Source organism: Tenrec ecaudatus, chromosome 6, assembly GCF_050624435.1.
Source record: "Tenrec ecaudatus isolate mTenEca1 chromosome 6, mTenEca1.hap1, whole genome shotgun sequence".
Lineage (NCBI taxonomy): Eukaryota > Metazoa > Chordata > Mammalia > Afrosoricida > Tenrecidae > Tenrec > Tenrec ecaudatus.
This window is the reverse complement of record NC_134535.1, coordinates 172066487-172090816: the sequence shown is the minus strand read 5'-3', so window position 1 is coordinate 172090816 and position 24330 is coordinate 172066487. Positions and strand designations below refer to the sequence as shown.

At 43.8% G+C, this 24330-nt stretch overlaps 1 long non-coding RNA gene across 1 annotated transcript in view; it reads right to left on the bottom strand.

Moving 5' to 3' along the window:
- LOC142451342 (uncharacterized) overlaps positions 1 to 24000 on the bottom strand; it is a 41079-nt gene extending 17079 nt beyond the window's left edge. Inside the window, exons 1-2 of the long non-coding RNA XR_012784987.1 lie at positions 23827 to 24000; positions 6113 to 6198 (exon numbers count right to left, since the gene is read on the bottom strand). This is a non-coding gene — a long non-coding RNA (uncharacterized LOC142451342). The remainder of the gene's footprint in view (positions 1 to 6112; positions 6199 to 23826) is intronic.
- Positions 24001 to 24330: the final 330 nt, after the last annotated feature.

The following is a 24330-nucleotide window of genomic DNA, read 5'->3' as shown; positions in this document are numbered from 1 at the left end:
TGGGCTCCATCAGCTTTCTTCACCACATTTACTTATGTACCCATTTGTCTTCAGGGATCGTGTTGGGAAGGTGAGCATCATGGAATGCCAGTTTTTATAGAACAAAGTATTCTTGCATTGAGAGAGTACTTGAGGGGAGACCCAATATCCATCTGCTACCTTAATACAAAACCTATAAATATATGCACATAGATCTAGTTCCCCATTGTCAAATAAAGGTATATTTACATATATACATACCTTTATTTAGACCTTTATAAATGCCCTTTGCCTCTTAGATCTTTCCTCTATTTCCTTGTACTTTTGCTCAGCCTTCATAATGAGGATCTACATATAACCTCCTCCCTGGGGGAATGGATAACAGTAAAGTGGGTGAAAGGAGATGTCAGACAGTGTAAAATATGACAAAATAATAATTTATAAATTATCAAGGGTTCATGAGGGAGGGGGAGCAGGGAGAGAGGGGGTAAAATAAGGAGCTAATGTCATGGGCTTAAGTGGAGAGCAAATGTTTTGAGAATGATGAGGGCCATGAATGTACAAATGTGCTTCACGCAATTGATGTATGTATGGATTGTGATAAGCACTATATGAGCCCCCGATAAAATTATTTGTTTTTTAAAAAAAGAAGAAGCCCTGCTATCCACTGCTATCAAGGGGGCTCTCCATGGACGGGGACCTCACAGCATGCTGCCCAGCTCTGTGACATCTGTGTCCTCATCCTCAGCGGCAGGTTGCATTTTTTATTGGCTGTTTTTTGTTGTTGTTTCCCACAAACAAACAAACAAAAACAGTCTTTCTTCCTAGTCCATTTCAGGCTGAAACCAGTTCACTCTCACACCAGCGTGCAGGGTTCCCAGGAGAGGCAGGTGGCTGTGGAAACAGAGTGTAGGTCTTCCACCTGGCGGCCAAGAACAATGGCTTCCACTGAACCCTGGATGCCTCTGTGAGCGGAGATGAAGCGATATGTTTCTACATAGAGCTTTCACTGGGAGAGTTGTTGATGGGGCATCGAATTAAATCCTCAAGATCCCCCTGGTGGCGTAGTGGTTCCAAGTTGGGCCACTAACTGCAAGTTCAGCAGTTCGAAACCACCAGCTACTCGTCTGGGGAGAAAAACAAGGCTTTCTACTCCCGTGAGGAGTTACAGTCTTGGAAACCTACTGGGGCCGTTTTCCCTGTCCTGCAGGGTCATTCTAAGTCAGCACCCACTTGATGGCAGTGGGTGAATTAAATCCTCTTGGGCTGCAAATAAGAAAAAGAGGACCTTGAGTGGTGTGTGGGTGGGTGGGTGGGTAAGGAGGTGCACGCTGCCTGTTCTTGGTGCCTTCGCCCCCGTCTGCTCCTCCAGCTAGACCTGCTTTTAGCACACGGAGACGGCTGTAAAGGACTGAGGCAGCCTGGCAGAGGAAACTTCTGGGTTCATTGCTAAACTAGCAGCATGGCTATCTGTGCTTAAGTCTACAGCGAAAGGACGCCGTGGGACGAAGCCCAGTATCCCTCGTCACAGCGGTAGCCCTGCTGTTTCCCTCCGTGTTCCCGGAACATTCATTTCACTATATTGACACACTCCCCCTGCTCCCCCCAAAAAAGCAGATTTCATTTCATGATTTTTATTTTAAAAAGATATTAAGTAATGGCAGGTTCAGAACTGGCTTAGTTTGGAGGCTGTTCATAGCAGCGACGGCGTGCGGTGGGTCTGGACATGACCAGTCCCTCACTCGGTGAGACCCGGTGGAAAAAGAAGGGCAACTCAGTCCGTGCCTGGATTAATTAAAAGGGAAAAAAGAAGTTGGATGGTGTCCCGAAGGGGAGGGGAAAATAAAGCAAAACCCAACGCCTCGCCTGCTGTCTCGCCGTGTGGCAGGAGGAGCCACAGAGGGCCCGCACGGAGGGCATTTAGGGACAGGCCTCCGGCTGGACATCGCCGGACAGGGGGGCGGCTGCGCTGCGACGGCGCCACCAGGGGGCGCCAGGCCCCCGCGGAGAGGCCAGCAGGGCGTCGGGCGGGAGCAGGCGCCCAAGGGTGCCCGCAGCGGGCCACCAGGCGCCGACCCCGTCCAGCGCGGACCCATCCCCCTGGAGAACACTTCGCTCGTGGATTCGCCCTTCGTCCAAGACCTAACCTTGGGGGGCACCCACAGTGTGTGGGGGCGGGGGGAGGGGTACTAGCTGAAAACTGGTCAGCGCCCACTTCGCTTGCGTCTTACCTGCGCGATAACCTCGGCCTGCCTCTGACTTTGTAGCAAGCACATGAAGCAAGAGCCCTTTTACCCCTCAAAATGACAGCCATGCCTTGGACCCAAACCCCAAGGCACCAAAACCGTACACACATAGATCTATGAAAGGTGGTATTCTCCTCCTTATTATGTGTATTAAAATTGTTAAGATGGATATTTATTGGTTTTATAACCATAAAGTGTTATTTTGCCCATTTCTGTCCACACTGGCGTAGTCTCTCACTAACAACCTCGTTCATTCATGATTTTAATCTCTCTTTTAGACAACTGCAAAAATGACATTATCTTCCGAGATAAAATATAAAATTATTCTAGACTCAACAATTCCACTCCTAGGAATTGGCCCAAAGACCTGAAAACAGATGCAGCACACAAAATCACAAGCTGAAACGAGCCGAAGCTCAAAAAGACACCCACAGTGAAAGAAGCCAGATGGAAAAGGCTCCATATTGCATGATTACATTTATGTCACATGTGCAGAAAAGACAAACTGCTAGAGATCGGTATGTATGCGTGCTTGTGGCACCAGTAGGAGCTGACCACATACTGGCTCATGTGAATTTGCAGGGAGAGGGAGGGGCTGAGGGATAAATTTGTGATATTTAAATTATACCTCAAACATCGCTATTAGAACCTGGCACTCTTTGATACTCACCTTCCCAACACAATCGCTGAAGACAAAATGGGGGCATAAGCAAATGAGGTGAAGAGAGAGGATGGTGCCCGACTATCAAAAATATAGCATCTGGGTGTTAAAGTCTTCAAATTAAACAAACGGCCACCTAGCCGAAAAGCAAATACAGTAAGCCCACATGGAAGAAGCACACCAGCCTGTGTGATCATGAGGTCTCAATGAGATCAGGTGTCAGGTGTCAAAAGATCCAAAGCAAACAACTATATCAATGTGAAGTAGAGGGGTTGGAATGGAGACCCAAAGCCCATCTGTAGACAATTGGACATCACCCCACAGAAGGGTTATAAGGAAGGGATGATTCATCCAAGGTGCAGTATAGCAATGACAAATCACACATCATTCCTCTAGTTCATGAATGTGTTCTCCCCCACCCCCCACCCCCCACTACCATGAGCCAGTTCTGCCTTACAAAACTGGCTGGACTGGAGAACACACATTGGTACAGATAAGAGCTCTTGACACATGGAATTCAGATCAGATAAACCCCTCAGAAATAGTGTGGCAGCACGAGATATCAAGAGATAGGAGGATGGTAAGAGAGGGGGAAGGGAAAGAAAGGAGGAACCCATAACAAGATTAGATATATAGTCCCCCACTCCCAAGGGGACAGATAAAAGAAATGTGGTTGAAGGGAGACAACAGACAGAGTAAGATGTGAAAAAAATAGTAACAATATACAATTGATCAAGGATCCACGAGGGTGGGAAGGTGGGAGAGGGAGGGACCAAAGAGGAGCTTATATCAACGACTCAAGTAGAGAATGTTTTGGAAATGATAATGGCAACATACGTATTGATGTGCTGGATAGGGTTGATATATGGAATGTTATGTGAGCTGTAAGAGCCCCTGATAAAATGATCTAAAAACAAACAAAAAATAACACTTAAAAATAGCTATTAGGAGCTGATCCCAAGGGCTCAAGCAGAAAGCAAATGTTTTGAGTATGATGATGGCAACAAATGTACAAATGTGCTTGACACAATGGAGGGATGGATGGATTGTGATGAGTTGTATGAGACCCCAATAAAATGATTTTTTAAAGCTATTAGGAAAAAAGTAAGCTACACCTTTTGCCCATTAAGGGGACATTGAGAAAGAGAATGTTAAGGACTGATGTGACCTGCCTCCCTGGCTGTTAGCTTTTTCTAGGATCAAAAACCGGGAAAAGGGAGTGACATTACTGAAGACATCGCCTAATGGAAATATTCCACAAATATGCTTCTCTCAACCCAGAAAGAACACTGTTCTATTGCAAGCCAAATGAGCAGCCCAAAATAGTGAGTTATGCAATTAAAAAAATAGTCCATTAGCAAGTGTCCTCTGACCTTAGGTAGACCACTTGATCAACAAGTCCTTTCAACAAGAGACTAATTAACATGAGTGTTGAGAGTTCTACTTTTGGGGCTTTTAAAGGTAAAGAAATCAGTTATCATTTTGCAGTTTTTAATTCTTAGGTTGATTCACATAGAAAATGTCCCAAATATTTCTAGTGAGTTCTACATGGCTTTCTGGGGTTCATAGAATTCACCTGTTTCCAGAATGATTGCAGCTTCAGCAACCCTATTAGCCAGTTCTAGACTGACCTATGAGGTCCTGTGAGTCAGAATCAACGGAATGGTAATGTTTTCATTGTTGTTTGCTTGTTTATAAATGGGTGAGTTTTACTTCGGGAAAAGGCATTGGCATTATGTGCTATGGGGAAACTCTGAGAATTTTGTCGGAAAGGAAGGGACTATTACTTAGTAATGTTAGCAGGAAATGACTCACCGGTTGAGGGGCAATTTCAAGCAAATTACCATTTAAAGGGAAGCTTCACGATTGGTTTCTGTCTGTTTGGGGCGCAGGACAAATGCTTTCATGAGGTTATACTCTGTCGCTGCCCTTTGCTGGTAGTCTCTGTTAACCAAGCGAGGCAGTATGTGGGCGGAGGAAGGTGGAGGGCAGCAGTTCTCAACCTGTGGGTCACGACCACTGTGGGAGTCGAAGGATCTTTCATAGGGGTCGTCTAAGGCCATATTTCTGATGGTCTTAGGAACCGAGACTGAGACTCCGTTCCTCTACACTGTCTGCAGGCGGGTCTGCCCACAGGCAGAGACCTCCACATACGGGGTCACCACACCACGAGGAACTGTATTCATGGGTGGAGGCATTGGGAAGGTTGAGAACCACTGGTCTAGGAAGAAAGAGGCAACGAAAGGAGAATAGGTGACCTGGACTACCTGCACATGAGACAGAGCTCTGAGGATTTTACCATTGGACTGTGGAAACCTGAACAATTCACGCCATGTACTTTAACAGTCATATTGTTATTCACCTGGAGAAGTTTTATCCTCAGAGAAAAGGCATGTCATCAAGGTCTGAAATAAGAGAAGGGAAGGCTAAAATCATTTGGGAAATGGGGTCAGGATATATCAATGGGAGCCCTGGTGGCAGAGTAGGTCAGGGTTGGGCTGCTCAGCACAAGCAAGGTCAGCAGTTCAAAACTACAAGCTGCTCTGAGGGAAAAAGAGGAGGCTTTCTACTCCCATAAAGTCACTGCATCAGAAACTCACAGAAGCCATTCTACCCTGTTCTAGCACGTCTCTTTGAGTTAGCATCGACTCGATGGCAGTGAGTTTGGAGACTTGTGAAGCTCGAGACTAAATCATCCGTGAGTATAAACACAGTGGGACAGTTGAGGAGGAAAGATAAGAGCTCTATGTGTCAAGTGTCAAGAGGTGCGGCAGCTTCGTTAGAATTTAGTACCAATGATGAACCTTGAAAGCATTCTTCCTGCCATATTCACATTGTTCTCAAGTCGTGGCCCCTATGCTGTGGAGGAAATTGAAACCATGGAATGGATCAAATGGACTCTGCAGAATGATTTCTAGACTTTGGACTTGCGAATGTCCCTTGGTTGCTTTCCAACCTTCTTATCTTTGGGGGTCGGATCTTGTTTATCTACCTAGACTTAAAATGGCAAATGATTAACTGGCAGAAAACAGAATTTTTAATGCATTTTTGGCAGTTTTCCCAAACATATATTTGCTTTCTCTCAACACCCAAGTTTAAGCTGGGTTTTCAGGGAAATGATTCTTCCAAATTATAAGGCAGGCCCGTTTGGAAAATGCATTTTAATTTATTTATCTTGAGAACGTGCTGTGCTATCGCTGCAGGGTGCTATGGCAGACTGGCTTACCAGAGGTCCGCAGTGCAGTGATCCGAGTGTGACTTAGGAATCGGGACGGGCCTTAGGCACAGAGAAAGTCAGGAGAGGTGCTTTCCCTTGGGGAAGAAAAGAAATGAATGTCAGACCTTGTGACTCGGTACAAACACTTGGAAAGCTGAAGGAATCTGGGCTAGAGCGATCATTGTACACTAAATAGGAGCGGCGTAGCATGTTATCTGAGGAGAGACTGCAACGTTGTTATGAACTTGTGACATAACATGACGCAACCAAGGAGATGTTGTTAAGCCATCTCCTGTGTCAGCCATCAGATCGTAGGACCAAGCTGTCTCTTTCTCTCTCTCTTTCTTAGAAATCAGAATAAGATACATGTCGCAGAATATTTGACACTTCTATCATTTCATATGTAAATGGCGTTAATGATGTCCGTCACATGGTCAACCACTATTATTAGACCATCACCCTAACAGAAGCTCAGGGTTCCCTAGGACAGATTCTTCCTTTCCGTCCACTTCTGTCCTTCCCTGGCAGGACAAAGATCTCTGAAGCTAGACCGGGAGTGTCACAAGGGCGCATGAGATCACGCCTTTGCTCAAATGGGACCTGTTCTCCTGAAGGACAGGCAAGGAACTCGGATGTGTTTCCAACAAACGAGCAATGAACGTGAGCAGAAGTGTTCAAGTGCGATCCTTAAAGCCAACGATTTAAAAGTAAGAGTTCAACGCTATGGCAGAGAAAAACTCAGCTATGGCCAGTGATCTACCATGGGGTTAGCTACTGGAAGAGTAAAAAATGCGGATCCTTGCTCAAGCTGTGAAGAAGTGGCTTGTGTTCTCAGGACAAGGGAGGAAGGGAACGGGAGCTATCGGGGAGCAGTGGAGTCTTAACAACAATAGAAGTCTTAACAACAGAAGAGTAGCTTCAGTTGATTTCAGGTCCCAGCTTCTGTGAACACGCTGGACTGGTGCTCCTCCCTCATCCGCTAAGTCTAGTAGGCACGGCTACAGGAAGAGGGGGGCGGGAGGAGGAGCTAGGTGGTGGGAGGGAGTTTCCTCCAGAAGGAGGACGGCTGTGAACTGGTAGGACAAGTGCACCACGGGAGAAAGAAGTCCTGCGTGGGCACAAGAGCACCCAATATACCGTGCAGATGTGGCAAGGGCAGGATCAGTTAGGTTTCTAGAGCGTGTGATGCCTCACTCAGTTCTTTGCCGAAGCACGTTGTGTGATCCACGTGGGATGTTATGAAGGAAGAGACAAGCTCCAGGTGTTACAGTCTCTAAAAGATGCACGCTCTCTCTGGGAAGCATGCCCAGCTGTGCGGAAGCCCCGCTGGGGTTCCCCACTGGGCACGAAAAACCACGTGGAAAAGATCACCCAGGATTGTAGATGGAAGGGGGGCAGGGAGGGGGCGGGAATCCTAGGAGACCAGAAGCCCAAGAACTCTAGAGGCTAAGAGTACGTGGGTCCAGAGGCTGTGGCCCCGAGGAGGCCCAGAGCAGGTGCATGCGTGCCCGCTCAGGGGAGGGAGACCCTCCCCCTCCCACTGCCTCTAACCAGGAGCAGGGTCAGAAAGAGTGGCCTTCCCACATCCAGGATATTTCGAACCTCTGCCTGGGGAGGCATGGTTGATGGTATTGGTTGACCCCATTGGCTGGGTTAAGTCCACCTGGGTGATGTCCTGAACCTGGGCCTAATTTGGCCTGCCCAAATGTACCTATCCCCTGGCTGGGGGCTAGAGTGTGAGCATGCTCCGTTTGGGGGCTTCCTAATAGTTGCCTGATTTCTTTCCAACCTCCTCTAGGGGGGCCGTTGAGTGCACGGGACAGCCAACCCTGTCCCTAAGCTAGCTACCTAACAGACGGAGCACAAAATAAGACCTTGGCAGAGCAGAGCAGTAAATGGACAGGGTAGGAAGTTACTGTCTGTGAACATGTATTAAAATGTGTTCCTAACCTATCCGAAAAGAGGCCCTTACTTTATAGGAGTACAGAAAACCAAGGGAAATCAGTATTAAGACCCCTTAAGTGATACCCATCAGACAGAGGTGGGAGAGAATCCTGTTCGGCTCCTCTGAGATTTGTGACTTGGTTGGAACAGTGACTTATTTTTCTAACATGCTGCCTGCTCATTTATAAATGAGAGATAATGTGCTATCTTAGTTTGATGATCTTAGCCCGGGTCTGGCACATTGCAAGTGCTCTATATTTGGGAGTGAATAATTATCTATTTGGATGGAAAATGTTTCAATAATATGTATTTAATCAGAGTTTCATTAGGTAAATATATTTTAAAACAACAACTCAGTAAAGAGTCAAATAACAAAAATGTCATTTTCAGGACTGAGGTGTGCCTTCACCTCGTCTCCACAGGCTACAGCTGGACAGGGAATGTTGTTGTTGAGTCCCCTGGGTCAGTTCTGACTCACAGCGGCCCTACTGTGGGACAAAGAGAACGCGGACGTGTTTAAGGAGTCTCGGAGGCAGACTCCGGTGGAGGAAGGATTTCACACTCATGAGTTGGAGATGCATCCCAGTCAGATTCTCCTAATGAAAGTTGTTCCCTATGACGTCCCCCCAGAGTAATGCCAATTTCGCAAGCACATGCTTACTACACTCTTGAAGTTTAACTGCTTGAAGGCTCTCTGCCTGAAGGTGATCTTCCACCAAAAGCAATCAGGCCATCTAACCCGAAGTTCGGTCCATTCCTGACGCAGGAGGATCCTGGATGGTTCCTCTGGAGAAGGCCTCAGGGACACCTAAGGTCAGCCAGCTCAGAGACAACCAAGGTTAGGCCACAATCTGACCTCTAGACCTGCCCTTCCGGGTATGTATGTACCTTCCTGTCACATGGGTGCCTGAGGGTTGAGACCCCTTTGAGGGTTGAACGACCCTTTCACAGGGATTGCCCGATTCTTAACAGTAGCAAAATGACAGTGATAAAGTAGCAACAAAAATAATTTTCATTGGGGGGTCACCACCACATGAGGAACTGAATGAAAGGGTCGCGACATGAGGCAGGTTAAGAACAGTGCTCTAGTACCTCCCCTTCCTATTGCGTGTACATCCTTAGCTCATCCCCCTCCTGTTATGTATATGCCTGTAATACAATCCCTTCCTGCTACGCATGTGTGTGACGTGGCTCACATGCCTGAGATTATATGTCTGCTAAGAGAACATATTCCTCCCTCACTCTGGTTCTGGTCACCAGGGGAGAGGTAAGCATTTGCATGTCTCGTCTGTCGCTTCTTTAATTTACCCCTCAATTACACAATTCCCCTTAGGGCCCTTTCTATTCTGGAGGCTGCTCCCCCACACACCCTATGTATCACAATGAATAAGAAAGACCAAGAAAAACGGATGCATTTGAATTAGAGTACTGATAAAGAATATTGAATATATAGGGGAAGTAAAAAGCATTGGTACAAAGTCATCAAAACCTGTATTAAATAAAAATATCAAAAGGTACAGCTGTCGTATCCCTACATCTAGACCGTGTTTCCATCTCTAACCCTTCCCTGAAGGATTCTGAGTTCTTTGATTCATTTAATCAAAACTGCAGTTTGGGGGTCCTCTTAGGGCTCCAATAATGTTCCTTTTAAACACACTTTTTTTGCGAACTAAAAAGAAGTCTGAATGAGCAAGATCAGGGCTGTAGGGTGGATAAGGTAAGGTTTCCCAAGAAAATTCTTGTAGGACAGCCTTTGCTTTCCATAAGAAAGGAGCAGGTGTGTGGTTGTAATGGGGGATTGAGGGGTGTATCTCTGTACCACTTTCCTGGCCTTTTTTGTCACTAGTATACTTTTCAACTTTCTGAAAACATCTTCCCAATAAGCACCATGATGGTCCTGTGTCCGTTAAGCAAATCTAATACAATAAACTCCTTCATAAAACCCAGGAAACAGCGACCATATCAGCAAAGCTGGCCTTCCAGCCTTGAATTGAAATGGCCAAGAGATCCCCTCAGAAGACACCGTTTTGACTGGACTTTTTTTGTTCTGAAAGCATTCTGAAAAGTCTAAGTCAGGGGTATTGCACAGAGAATTTGTCTGTAGCCAACCATTGATCACAAAAGCATGTTCAAATACATTTTGTTTGGAATATTAGGGGCTTCTCCCCCCCCTTAAAAAAAACAACTACGGAAAAAAGCTCTGTTAGGCGGGGTTTCCATAATACCCATTCTTCCCAGTCGGCGAGCGTCGAGCAACTCACTCTGAGTTAGTGCACCCAGTGGCATCACCTAGGAAGATTCTTTCTGGTCACAGTGAATTTTTTCACAAAAGCAGTTTCACTTGAACATCGTTTTTTGTGATGGCCAGTTTAAGAGAACAGAGTGTGGCTGTGAAATCTTGTTTCCTGCTTGGGAAAAATGGCACAGAAACTTTTGTGATAATGAACACAGCTTACAAGGACAGCGTTATGGAAATAACTCAAGTGTGCGAGTGGTTTTCTTTTTCAAAGACAGTGAAATGTTGATTGATGACAAACCTCATTCTGGACATCCGTCAACTTCCTGAATGGACAAAAATTTCCACTTGTAGTGCATTTGAAGTTTGTTCCACTAGGTCAGACTGTTAATCAAGCTTTCTATTTAGAGGTTCTGAAAAGATTGCATAACAGTATGCAAATAAAGGCCTGATTTGAGGCAGACAGGGCACTGGTTTTGCCACCACAACAATGCATCTACTCATGCAGCCATCTCAGTGCGCCAGTCTTTCGCAAAACCCAGCATGCGTCTCTTGCCCCACACACCTTACTCACCTGACCTTACTCTGTGCAACTTCTTTTTGTTTCCAAGAATGAAGAGGGACATGAAAGGACAGCGATTATACCATGTAGAAGGGGTGAAGAAAAAACGAAGGAGGTGCTGTCAGCCATCCAAACAGATGAGTTTGAAAAATGTTTCCCAGAATGGAATCGCAGATTTGACAAATGCATTGAGTATAATGGAGAGTACTTTGAAGGTGATAAAGTAGTTTTGTTTAAAAAAAATTAAATACATAGCTTTAGAAAAAAAAACCTTTTTCTTTTATTGGGGGCTGGGGGTGGGCATCCTCTTGTAATCCCATGATGTATGAATTGGTCTCCTGGTAACAATACGTTTTGACTTGTCTTTGTGCTCTGGGCTACCAACAGAATGAACAAGTCTGCCCTGGAAGAGTGCAACCAGAATGCTCCTTAGAAGTGAGGAATGCACGTCTTTGTCCATATGCTTTATACGTCTTATTAGGGGAGACCGATCCCTGTTGAAGGACATCATGCCTGGTCCAGGTCAGGGTCAGCGAATAGGAGAAAGGCTTTGGCGAGGACACGGACTGACGCCGAAGCTGCCAGTGAGCTCTTGCACAGCAACAATTCTGAGGACGATGTAGGAACAGGCAGTGTTGCGATCGGTCATCTGTTGCTTCGAGTCAGCACTTACTCAATAGCACTTAACATCAATCATGGATTGTAGAATCACAGCAAACACTGCGCCGATGGGAAAGATTACAATTACAGCACACCTAACAGAACAGCGAGGGTACCTTTCAGGTTTCCAAACCCCTCTGACCACAGCCCACCAGCCGGCAAGGCCCTGTATAGATTTCTCTTTATTCGTGTTCACAACATCAATTCCCAAGGGCAATGGTGTGGACATCTTTTCCAAAGGATTGAGTGGTCCCTAAATTTCATTTTGGAAAGTACGACTTCCTATTTTATTCACCTTTGAATGAAAGAACCACTGAATCAGAAAAGAGTCCTACACAGTCATTCTATGGTTTCCCCAAAGTTGCGTGGCCGCTGTTGTTTGGTGCTGTTGAGTAGATTTTAAACTCACGATCGTTTAAAGGCCTAGAGCTGTGTGAAGAAGCACCGGTGACTCGGTGATTAAGCTTTCAGGGGGTCCCTTACAGGACTTGCCAAACAGCTCCACAGGAGACAGGCCTGGCAATGAACTCTCTTAAGGACTGCAGCCAAGCCCATCATATGAGGCGGTAGCACTCGGTCACGTGGATTCGCTGAGTCAGAATGGACTAGATGACACCTACCGCCAGTGTAACAGCCTGTGTGGCTGGCGGCTCCAGGCGCACTGAAGACTCTTGCAAGGACTGAGACGGAGCACACATTCAGTCTGTCCTTCAGACGCAGCAGGACCCGGCAGCAGGCTCAGCACAAATGACCCGTTCTTAGTCCTTCCACTCAGAAACAGGCCCAAAGGTCCCCTCAGACGTGAACGTGCTGCTTTGCTGCAGGCCCCCAATAAGACAGCACAGTCACTTGGAAGAAGTGAGCTAGGTGCTAGCTCTCTCTACATACCATTTGCTAAAAAGTGAGAATTTAAATGCATATATTATTTCTTCTTCTAAAAACTACACCATGATTTTGCTGTTGGGTGCTGTGGCTTTTACATAATTTTGTATCATCTTGTTAAAGAGTCTATAGGGGAAGAGTCTAGCCTGTCAATCAGGTCACAGACTAATTGGTGCCTCCTTGTGGGCGGGGTCTTCTTAGGAGGATTCTGGGAGTTTTCCTCTCTTCCTCCCCAGAGGCAGGACACAGCCTCTCTGTCTATTCACCTTCCTGTTGACAAGCCGCATTGAGCCACACTGATGGCAGCCAGAGCCCTGAGCTGAGTCCACTAGCATTGGATCTCTCACCTTCCCACCCACTGGCTGGTGACCTTCCTGCATTTGGCATCATTGCATGTGCTGCGCGAGTCTGACGAGGACTTTAAGGGCTGGTATCGGACCTGTGGGCTAATATGGACTTACGGATTTTCTCTGGGCTGGAATGGGGTGTTTTCTCAATATGCAATTGCTTTCGATATAAATCTCTTTCCTAATCATATTTGAGTGTGCCTGGATTTGCTTCTCTGGTCGACCCGAAGGAACACAGGTGCCATCAAGGACATGTACAACAGAATGAAAACACTGCTTGGTCCGGCGCCATCCTCACAATGACTGCTGTGTGGGAGCTCATTGTCGCAGCCATGGTGCCAATTTCATCGAGTGTCTTTCTCTCTCTCCTCAGCCCTCTACTCTCCCAAGCACAATGCCCTACAGGACCCCAAACAAACCTCTGCTATTGAGTTGATGCAAGTCACAGCTCAGTCTTTCTCCTGTGGTTCCGAACTGCGTACCCTGCAGTTAGCAGGCGCCCAACACTAACCACTAAGCTACCAGGGGTCCCGCATAACACTAACCAACCAATTGGCTGGCTTTTTACCCCATTGGGGAAGTAAAATTTTTTGGAGTGTCATATAGTCAAAGCACTAATTATATATATGAAGTATGTATAATATATTAATGATATAATAATGATATATATTTTTAGGTAACACCTAAGTTCATGTGGGCAGTTTATTCCAATGTTTTAGAATTTTCTCTACTGGAAATGTATTTTTCATATTGGGTCAGGGCCTCTTATGTGTCCTCAGAAAAGATAAAGGGCATTATATTGCTAAATGCAATTGAACGGTGTACCTTTGCCTATGTCCAAACATATTTGTATGTGCACTTCTTCCAATTTCTCCCTTACAATTCAAATAATCAAATATTCCTAATTTTTTCCATCTCCTCCTCACACATCAATGTGTGTGTGAGTATGTACACACGCACAGGGAGAAAGAGAAAGGAAGTACAACAATAATTCTTAGAAGCAAGATGGCAAGACTTCGTCTCTTGTGCTTTGGCCACATCATCGGGAGAGTCCAATTGACGGAGGGGAAGATCATGTTTGTTACTGTAAAGAATTAGACAGAAAGAAGACAGACTTCCATGGGACGACCTGACAAGTAACTGCAACAATGCACTCAGACATAGCCATGATTGCGTGAACAGTCCAGGACGAGGGAGCATTCCATTCGGTGATCAATGGGACCACTGGGAGTTGTAGCCCGCTCAGTGGCACCTAACAACATACGTATTTCACATCTGTTGTTTCTAACGTTCAGAATAGTTCTGAGAACAGAAATGACCAGACACCTCCACAGAGATCTGGATTACCGGCAAACAGCACAAATATTGGGAGGTTTCCATCTCCATTCAAAGAGCCCTGGTGGTGGTGCTGTTGGATAAGTGTTTTGGATTATGAATTACAAGTTCCACAGTTCAAATCCACCAGTGGCTCCACACGAGAAAGAAGAGATTATCTGCTTCTGTGTCCATTTGCAGTGTCAGAGACCCTAGAGTGGGTCTCTGTGAGTTGGAATTGACTCAGTGGATGTGGGTTGGGGTTGGGGTGGGGGCTGGGGATGGTTAGTCTCCTCACAGCATGGTGGGTAAGAATTGAAGAGTAGAGGCACCAAGATCTCTGAGCCCTAGCTCTGCCATTTACTGGTTGTGAAAGTGAGGCACCCTTCCATCGTCCATCCTTCGTCACCTGTTCTCACACCTGCCATGTCTCCCAGGGCTCTCTATCTATGCGGGGTTCAACCCTGTGTTGCAAGAGCCGCACAGAACTCCCAGACAATTCTCCCAATGAAGGGAATTGATTAGGGAAGTTCATAGATTGCCACAAGCCAGGATCAGAAAACATGAAGGATACTGTGGTCATTACATAATCTTGTGCCAACTTGAAGGTATAAGAGGAAAGGGGTGGAGTTTAGCCTGTCAATCAGATCACAGCCTGATAGTACCTCTTGTTGGGCAAGACCTTCTCAGAAGGAGGATCCTGGCAACAGCCTCCCGCTCTGCTTTCACCTACCTGCCGTTGACTCACTCGGATTGCTGCTGCAGCCCTGCTGAGACCTGCGAGCCCTGTGATGCAGCCGGCGCCATTGGATCCATAAGACCTTGTACCCACCAGCCTGTGATCGTCCTGCATTCTGCATTGTTGCAGGTGGCTGCGTGATTCTGAAGAGGGATTTATGGGCCAGCATCAGACTTATGGGCTAGGATCAAACTTATGTACTTGACTGGGAACTGGGCTGCGATGTTTGCTTGATAGGTAATTACTTCTTGATATAAAGCTCTTTCTTTTTTTTAAATCATTTTATTGGGGGCTCATACAACTCTTATCACAATCCATACATACATCTATTGTGTAAAGCACATTTGTACATTCATTGCCCTCATCATTCTCAAAACATTTGCTCTCCACTAAGTCCCTGGCATCAGGTCCTCATTTTTTACCCCCCCTCCCTGCTCCCCCCTCCCTCATGAACCCTTGATAATTTATAAATTATTATTTTGTCATATCTTACACTGTCCAACGTCTCCCTTCACCCACTTTTCTGTTGTCCGTCCCCCAGGGAGGAGGTCACATGTAGATCCTTGTAATCAGTTCCCCCTTTCCAAACCACCCTCCCTCCCCACTCCCAGTATCGCCACTCACATCACTGGTCCTGAAGGGATCATCCGGCCTGGATTCCCTCTGTTTCCAGTTCCTATCTGTGATAGTGGTGGGGGAGGAAACATTTAGGAACTAGAGAAAAGTTGTATTTTTCATCGTTGCTACATCGCACTCTGACAGGCTCGTCTCCTCCCGGAGACCCCTCTGTAAGGGATCTCCAGTGGCCTACAAATGGGCTTTGGGTCTCCACTCCTCACTCCCCCCATCATTCACTATGGTAATATTTTTTTGTTCTGATGATGCCTGATACCTGATCCCTTCAACACCTCGTGATCGCACAGGCTGGTGTGCTTCTTCCATGTGGGCTTTGTTGATAAAGCTCTTTCTTACATATACATGTGTGTCTCTGGATTGGTTCTCTAGTGAACCCAGCCTAACACAGATTCAGCCATTAGTCTGCAGCAATAGCTTTCTTTAGCCAGCAGCCAGGTCTCTCCAGTTCTCAACCTCTCAGCCACTTCCGTGGGCCAGGCACTCAGCCCACCGCTTTGCCTCGTGGTCTCATGGTCTCAGCAAGCTCTCCTGTTCAAACAAGCTCTCCTGTTCTCCTTGCCTTGGCTCTGGTGGCTCTGATCTCGACTTCCTCCACTTCAGACAGAGCTCTCGAACAGGCTCCACTTCCAATGGTCCTGGGATTTCTCCCTTTCTCCCTGCCAAGATGGTACATCCTAATAATCAGCGGAGCAGCAACTAAAACTGACCAGTCCTCCGGATTAGTGTTGCACACACCCTATTTGCCGAGTCTGTTTGCATTGGTCGGGGGGGCGGGGCGGGGGGCTTAGAGACATGGATAGAAGAACCGTATTAAGAAACTTCACTTCACTACAGCAAACTAGATTGAATTAGTTAAAACTCTCAGAATACAGTTAATCAGAGTTTTGCCATGGGCTATGACATCTTCTAATCATATCTGAGGTTAAAAAAAGAAATAAAATAATTATACTATTGAAATAGGTACAAATCTGGACTAATGAGGGAATGAAAAGAAAAATATTTCCTTGAGATCTAGTCAACACAACAGAGCACCAGCAATGTTCCTATATATGCATAAATCTCATAGTAATTCTGTTCTTTTACAGTATCTAATGTGTCTAGTGTGATTAATTTTAATTTCAGGTAACTCTGGATCAGTAGTAATCTGAAAATGTCATCCACTTCTTCAAAAAATTCCTATCAATCTTGATTTAGTCCAATAATAACTATGTATGAAACTTTGTCTAGTCTTTTTTTTTAATCTAATACATTTTAAAAAAGAAATCTTTTGGTCAAGCAAAGTAAAACTTAGCTGCAGAAATCAAACATAAAAGTGGTAATGAGTAACTGATAACAACAATACTTTCTGAAAGTCTAAAACTTGATAAGAACTTAATCAGATATTATGTTAATAATTGGGTACTTTTGACCAAGTTTCTGTCCAGTCCTGGGTGACCCAGGCTGAATGCTATAGCCCAGCAGGACTTTAGACTTCATCCTTTTGCAATGTCCAATATCCTTCATAGGATATACCAGAAGGCTCAAATTTGGAAACCCCACTAAGTGAACTGAACTTTACCTTAAACTCACCTGTGGCAGATTTAAGGAACTAAAATATTCCCTTGGACTTTAGACTGAAATGCCCTCGTGTGAGAAGAATCAGAAGGCTGCTATCCTAAGGTTATGGATTTGGAGGTCATTGGACTTTGGTTCAGATCTCTTGCTTTGTGGGTGTCCAATGAATAGCTACTGGGGGCAACCATATATTTACTATTTTCATGCTCTCTTTGTTGTTTGTTTGTTTGCTTGTTTTGTTTTAATGACAGGTCTGAATCTAGCAGACATGGTTCTTCTTATGAAATTTCACTTTAGCTCCAGTCCTTATTCTCTGGTAAACAATCCATGTACTTGGTCTAAAAAGTTGTCCTCTACATGTGTGCTTTCCTTTTCAAAAGAGTATTTGAAATACCCTTGGCTAAATTGATGATACTGTCACTAGAATTACCATATGCCCCACGGGAAATGGTTCATATATTCCCCAATAACAGGAGAATGGTGCCTCTAGAGTAGATCCGTGACTTACAGAGCCATAGAGACGTGAGTGGATTTTGAATGCATACTTCATCTCAGCCCTAAAGGAAGAACAATGTTTTATGGCAGAGCCCTCTTCCATACTTACCCTCCTGAAAAGACCACTGAAAATATGCTATCTGGGTGTGGTGAAGGATCCAACTGGTGTGATACTAGCAGACAGATAGTGCCTGGGGCTTTCAAACTTTGTTTTAAAACAAGCAGTCATCTAAGTTAGATGTCAGCTCCATCCACATGGAAGAAGCACACTTTCTGTGTGATCCAAGGATTATAAATAATAACACCCAAGACAGGAGGAAGGAACAGTATTAGAGTTTCAATGCTGAGCAGCCAGTTTGCTGAAGGCTATGGATGTCGGTGAAAGCCTAACATTCATTTGCAGGGTCCCCGTGTGCATTAAGCCTTTGGGGAGTCTCCTGTGACCATTGACCAGGGAGGTGACTGGCCTAGTTATCCGACAAAGGGCATTGGAACGTGGGCCAGTGCAGATGCAATGAAGTCAAAATGTGACGCCGTGTCATCCGTCTTCCCTTTGATCCATTTTATACTTCTTCTAGCTTTTATTGTTTTCTGTTACGGTTTCCTTTTTTCCCTGTCATTGTTTTGAGAGTTTTTGTCTGTTTGTTTTGCTTTTTGTTTTTCGTTACATGAAATCCAGGAGAGGTAAACTATAGAGCTAGTCTCTTGGGGTCGTGGCAGAGGTTATTGGGGAAAATTAAAATAGCATGTATAAGAAAGAAGAAAATGTACTAAAATTGATGGTGGCGATAACTGGACAACTCTTTTTAATATGTTCAAATTATTACATTGTATAACATGTAGGTTAATTGTCAATAAAACTATTAATATTTTAAATGATTGATTCACAAAAGCAATGGGAAAAGAAATAATGTTAATTTGAAACAAGAACATACACAAAAATATTTCTAAACATTATGATCAAAATGTGTTTTGAGTCTTGAAAGCTTGAAGTTAAACAAGTGGCCATCTAGCAGAGATGCAACAAGCTCACATGGAAGAAACACACCAGCCTGTGCGATCACAAGGTGTCGACGGGATCAGGTAACAGGCATCAGAGGACCCAAAGCAAACAAACAAACAAAAAACATATTGTTGAGAATGGGCCCAGAGCAGAGACACAAACCCATCTGTAGACAATGGGACATCCCCTCACAGAAGGGTCACAAGGAAGGGATGAATCAACCAGGGTGCAGCATAGCTCTGATGAAACACGCAATATTCTTCTGGATCCTGGAGGCTTCCTCAACCCCCACTATCATGACCCCAGTCCTGCCTTTCACTGCAGGCTAGACCCGAGTATGTACGCTGGGTACAGATAAGAACTCACAACACATGGACAGATAAACCTCTCAGGAACAGAAATGGGAGTAGGGATACCAGGAGGATAGGAGAAAGTGGGGAGAAGAGGGGAGGAAGGGGGAATTGATCGCAATGACCTACAAATAAACAGATTCCCCACTAAGGGTGGGGGATACAACAGAGACCCCTTAGGGAGACAGCAGCCCGTGTAATATATGAAAGTAAAAATAATTTATAATTTATCAAGGGGTCACAAGGATGGGAAGGGGGAGGGAGGGAAAAAAGAGGAGCTGATTCCAAGGGCTCAAATAGAAAATAAATGTTTAAAAAATAATAATGGCAACCTATGTACAAATGAACTTGATACAATCGATGTGTGGATTGTGATAAGAGCCCCCCAATAAAATGATCGCTAAAAAAATAAATAAATAGAAGAGTTGTAGAATCATTACCAAAATCAATTTTAGAACATTTTCTTCTTCTTTGTACTCATTATTAGTGTAATTATTTTTTAATTATGGCAAAAATATACACAATAAACAATATCCAATTGAAAATAATAAATTAGCAAAACAAAATAAAATGTGTTTTAGATAGTCTAAAAAGATTTTTAGAAATTCTTCCTACTATACCAAACATTGTAAAGAACAGACTCTCTTATATACCCCATGATATGTAATATCCACAGTCTTAGCTTCACCACAAAGAAAAACATTTTTTAATGATAAGAAAGAAAATTTGAATTTGTGTTAAAGAATAAGGTAAGACTTTAGTACCAGATCCATTTGTATTTGTTTTTAGGTCTGGTGCTTTATTTGAGTTCATATCCCATATCGACATGAAAAGTGAAAATTCCGCGATATTTAAGAAACAACGTGAAGAAAGTAACACTAGATCCATGGTGAGCATTCATAGTAGACACAGAGAAATACACAGGTTAAAGTGTATCTCTGTAGTTGAACGGGATTTATTCTGTAATATTTTTAAGGAAGAATAAATAAACTATCAGACCCTTGGAATGTTGGTCATTATTCGAATGTTCCAGATCGGCAGAAAACAGGGTCAAAATGGACCTGATTCATTTTAGAAATGTTACTGCTTAAACCCATTGATATATTTTTTCTTTAAATAATACATAGTGTGGGGGGAGTGGGGAGGGAAGGGGAAAAAAAGAGGACCTGATGCCAAGGGCTTAAGCGGAGAGCAAATGCTTTGAAAATGATGAGGGCAATGAATGTACAAATGTGCTTTACACAATTGATGTCTGTATGGATTGATAAGAGTTGTATGAGCCCCTAATAAAACGTTTAAAAAATAACAGTGATACATAGTGTAGAATGTCTTACTAAAGCTCTAGGCTATTTTTGTTTCACGATTTGGGAGAAAGAGTAAATATTTCAGATATTAGCCTTTCTGATAGTTCCCAATATTTTATGTTTTTAGTATAATTGCTTCATCTATGGAAATTCTAGTCTATTCAGTATTATCTGCAGGGAAGAAACGATGAACTCAAAGATATAATGCCATTCATCATGTAAAAATGTACTATTTTAAGGCAATATTTTAGCAAGTCTTTCCTTATTAGGAATCCTCTCTTCCTTTTTCATTTTTTTTCATAAATAGAAATGACATGTCTGTTATGTAGGCTGAACACATGTGGGAGGGAAAGTGTGAGTATATATAGCTAAATATAGATATATGAAATAGAGTATTTGTACTTAACTTTGCTACAAATTTATCCATGAATGTGGGAAGAATATTGGGGCACAGTTAAGAACACTTCTTAGATACCGTCAAACATCTTCATGGGTGAGATACTGGGCAAAGGGACTCAGGACTACAGTCTCAGTGGACACTAAGTAAATTGGCATCACGCAGTTCTCAAAGACAGCATTATTTTCCCCTCTTACATTGTGAGAAGAAACTAGGGTCTTCTCAGCTCATAAGCAGTCACCTAAGGTGGAATGATAGGTCTCTCTCTGGTCAGGAGAAAGAGAAGTGATAAAAATTAAAAATGCATGGAATTAATTAGTGCAATGGACTCATGGACCTCATCGCATCATCATCAGGCACCACTACCCTGAGATCAGAAGAACTAGATGGTGCCTGGCTTCCACTACCAACAGCTTTGACAAGGATCACACTGGATAAAGTGGGTGAAAATGCAGAACGGCACTCACACTCGCACCACTGACCAGGCTTATGTTCTGTCCATGTCCCTGAGTGACTATGTTCCTCAATCACCCTTCAGTCTGAAAGTGAAGTCACCCTCGAATTAGAATAGCCAGCCATTTAAGACCCAAAAGGCAACATTGGCCCAAGTACGAAGTCCAGAGAATGAGTAAAGAAAGAAATAGGGAACACTGGGTGGTGGTGGGATAAGGGAGGTTTAGTGAAGTCCTTGCAATCGATGAGCTGCAACAAATGTGTAAACATTGTTGGATGTGAAAGTCGTGATGATCTATCTGCTCTGTAAACCTTCGCCTGAAGCACAACAAAGTGTTTTCTAAAACTGTGTACACCAAACGTCAAACAAGATGAGAATTGACCCAAGACCATTTCAGGAAAGAAGGAAGGCCATGCTATTTTTCTGGTTTCAAAACACTGTGAGTCTGGCCTTCCCTGACAATTATTCCATTAAAAATCACAATGGTTTACAGTTGTGAATGGGATACCCTGAAAAGATTAATTTTACCATCCAGCTGCTAAGATGCTTTATGTCATTTTATTCACTCGATTCTTGAGCTGCAAGAGAAATTTTTAAAAATGCAATTTCTCAGTATAATGAGATTGAGGATGTGATTAGCTTCTCAACTTCACACAACATGAAAGCTCTCATGAAATCTAACAGCTTGCCATGGGCCTATCCTGAGCACCACATGGCGCTGATTTTCAAATAAGGAAATACCTGTGGAAAGCCCACAATGACCTGTTTTAGTCACTGATTATGAGCCCTCTTGGTTATCCATAGGTGCTTGCCCGGGATTGTAGTCATTGATGAGTGGCTACGTCCGTCATGAAGAACAATAGCAGACTTACGTTTTTGTGATGGCCATGGGAACGTCTTAGTTATGAATGTCAATAAACTATACTTTCATGGCCTCGTAGAGTCAAGATATAACAACATTCCCTCTGTTTGACCAAGACAGGGGCCAAACAGAATACATCTAAGTCTGCAGGGTGGGAGGGAAAATTATACTGGAAATATCATATTTTGGCTCCTATGTTGGTCTCCATTCTCTTTGGTGCTGAAAAGACGTCTATGGTCCTCATGTAGATTTTTCTCTTATTCAAGAGAGAAATTGCCTGATTGATGCAAAGAAATACCCATGAGGCGATAAAGGAGAAAAGTTTGTGGACTATGGGTACTTGGAGCAAGCTGATTCTTTCCCCAGGTAATATTTATGAGTCTTTTGGATTTCCCAAGAAGCCTCAGCAAAATTGGTTAAGTGTGTAAAAATCAGTTCTCTTTTCCAACTGTTACCAGTAAAAATGGAAGGATCACTCTTGATGAGTACATTTGATCTCTTTCTTAACCTGTTGACAAGATGGATAAGTCTCTCAGTCCAAAATGCATTCTCGCTTCTCACTGGAAAGAAAGACTTGCTGCAGGAGCAACATGGGTAATATGCTGGTTATAGGAAACCTTGCCCACAACTTTGACGTGAGAATATTCTTCATATAACCATTAATTAGCAATTGTAATTTGATCAAGTAGTTTGCAACTTTGGATTTATTTGGGGTTTGACTATTTACTGAAGGGTGGTTTAATGTCTTCATGTCCTTTTCCCACAAATAATCTTCCAACATTCTTTCAATATGGAGTTGGAGGTTAAGTCAGTTTAAGACATCAATTGATAAACCTTCTGGTTTTAAGACAAAATGGTCTCCTCTGTAGTTTAGTAGAAATACCTAAAACCTGACAATTTGATATAAATTATATACCATCTCTACTTTCATTTCCCTACAGCCACGCCTGACAGAACATATCATTTTATCAGTAGATTGTTTTAGATATTTGCCACAGGTATGTGTGAGTGCACACAATTACAGATATAGTTGATCAACAAGAGACAAAAATCACTTGGAAACAAAATAGTGTACTTAGGAAAACAGATAAAGCTAGGAAGACATAGAGTCAATATGCAATAAAGTCTAAATAAGGGTCTGAGAATATGTTTCACAAGACTTCATTTCTCATTGGAGTTATTACAGAATGTTGCACACAAAGAACACCTCATAACGTTTCTAGACGAATCTCTTACCTAGTTATTGTTGTAAGGCAGTGGTTCTCAACCTTCTTAATTCTGTGACCCTTAATGACCCCTAATCATAAAATTATTTTCATTGCTACCTCATAAATGTCATTTTGCTACTGTTATGAATCATGGGACCCCTGTTAAAGGGTCGCTCGACCCCCCAAAGGGGTCTCGACCCAAAGGTTGAGAACGGCTGCCTTAGTGCCTCCAAATGAGGTCATCAAGCTGCAACCTGATTGGCAGGCTAAACTCCACCCCTTCACTCTTTAATCTCAAATTGGCAACAGATTATGTAACTACCACCATTATATTTTTCAAATGGTGTCAACATTCTTATTTCTGTTCTCATTGTTTCACTTCCATTTACTTAATTTCCACCCCCACCCCAGCCTCTGCTCCCCATCTGTCCCCACAGCTTTTTAATCTATGACTTAAATGACTGCTGACCCGTAGGAACAAACAGACTTTTCCTTTTAGAAACATAATTCTGAAAGGTTTATTCTTTGGGATAAATGTTTGCTTAGCTTAAAGGTGACTTCAGGAGATCGTTTAAATGCCAGGGTTTAAGAGCGGCTCAGGGCCAGAGTCTCCAGTTTTATTGGGTCCAGTAAATCTGGATTCTTTAAAAATTTGGAATTCTGTTCCACATCTCTCCCTTTACATTAGGATCCATCCATTGTATTCCTGGTCAGTAGTAGTGACAGGCACTATCTAGTTCTTCTATTCCCAAATGGAAATCCTTGACTCTGCTTACCTTTCATTTCCTTTAAATCATGGTGACGTCAATGTGGGCATTCCATTGACCGGGAGTTTCTAGCCAACTGCATACATTGAATACAACGGAATACACATTCCACCAAGGAAGATTTCCTTTCTTCTAATACCTTCATGCCAACGAACAGATTTCAGTGTGACTATGTGAAGTGCCAAGGAACAAAACCTCAAGTGCTAATCAGAGGACTACCAAAAACGAATTACAAGGGAACTAACCACTCATGGAATGTGGCTGGATACTTCAAATGCCTCCGAGCTGCTCCCAGGCTGTAATTTTTAAAGTAAAGTTCACCAGAGACGACGGCACATGCGGGGAGGGCTGTCCCTAAGACCCAAGAGAAAGGTGTCTCTGTGTGTGTTGCCTGGAGGCGGTAACTGCAAGCCCAAGCAAGGACAAGCTCCGAGGGATGCGGCCACAGTCATTTCCTGTTCCTGAGCGGGTGTTTGGAGGATGAGTTAGTAATGCATGAGACTCTGTACCCTT